General features: G+C 37.9%; 1 pseudogene; it reads right to left on the bottom strand.

The window, feature by feature from the left end:
* Positions 1-1,102: 1,102 nt before the first annotated feature.
* The window catches only part of LOC103740707, a 2,665-nt pseudogene continuing 2,420 nt past the window's right edge, over positions 1,103-1,347 (bottom strand).

A 1,347-nucleotide genomic window follows, 5' to 3' on the forward strand; every position in this document is an offset into this window, starting at 1 on the left:
GATGATTTTGTTCCTAATCAGAAAGTGCAATCTTGGTCTACAATACTGTAGTGCCCACCTGTAGCTAAGGGAGACAACCAGTTATTGTTCCAAAATGATGGATAAATTTGTTTTCTCCCCCTATCTAGAAACCTTTGAGAGGCAATTGACACTTATTCTAACCACAGCTATCAAAATACCTGAAAGCAAATCCTGAATCCATCACTCTTGAGTACAGCTTTGGCAGACAACAGAGAAATGAGGAAGAGCCCAATAGAGGGATTCTTTTAGAAGCTCTCGTCAAGAAATCGCAATGGACTAAGATATGAATATTTGAAATTTTCCCTGTTAGATGACTTTTTTCTGGTTCTCCATCGAGAACTTGTAATGCTAACTACTCTTGTCTTTACTTCTCCTTCACATCCCCTATTCACCAGTCAAGGACTTTCTTTGCTCCCTACAGATAAGAGTTATGCAATTTGCAAGTCTTTTATATAGACCCACTTACGGGGTACCCCAATCGCCTCACCCTACATCCCTGTTCAGCATGGAAGAAGCCAGAGTGGTCTGCTTCCCGATTCTCTATCAGCAATTTGGGTAACTTCTTCAGAGGATGTTGTGATAAGAATAGGAGGCAGGAATCGGCTACGCAGTTAGGGTAAAAAAGACCCCAAAGAAAAGTAGCCGGTTTCTTGGCTAAAAGTCAAAATGTCCTTGAGCCTCTTAGCAACATACTCTGTTCCAAAGGCCAAAAATGTCAAAAGTATTTGGGAGCTCTTATCTAATCCTTAAAAGATTTTAGGGTTACCTCTTCAGAGGGGTAATGTAAGAGTAGCAAAAAGCCCCACTGAAAAGAGAGAGAGAGAGAGAGAGAGAGAGAGAGAAAGAGAGAAAGAAAGAAAGAAAGAAAGAAAGAAAGAAAGAAAGAAAGAAAGAAAGAAAGAAAGAGTAGCCAAAAGCCCCATAAAAATAAAGAAAGAAAGAAAGAAAGGAGAGAAGTTGTCAGAAAAAAGTGATGGGGAGATATGGGCAGTGCTGGAGGGGAGAGAGTGGACATGGATGTGATCAAAACACCTTATATGCATGTGTGAAATTCTCAATAAAGTTTCTTAAAAAAAATGAATCATGCTGAAAATAGAGTCAGGGGTGGAAGACAAAGTAGAGAAATTGGATCACTCAGTAAAGGTCAATGAGAATTTTTTTAAAGGAAAGGAACCTGGGAGAGTGTTGGAAAACCATGAAAAGAACTAACTTTCAAATTATGAGCATAGAAGAAGAAAAATACCATAGCCAAGGCTATGTGTGTGTGTATACATATATATATATATATATATATATATATATATGTATATATATCTTCAGTAAAAT

Source organism: Nannospalax galili, unplaced genomic scaffold (assembly GCF_000622305.1).
Source record: "Nannospalax galili isolate Female #2095 unplaced genomic scaffold, S.galili_v1.0 scaffold801, whole genome shotgun sequence".
In the NCBI taxonomy this organism is placed as follows: Eukaryota; Metazoa; Chordata; class Mammalia; order Rodentia; family Spalacidae; genus Nannospalax; species Nannospalax galili.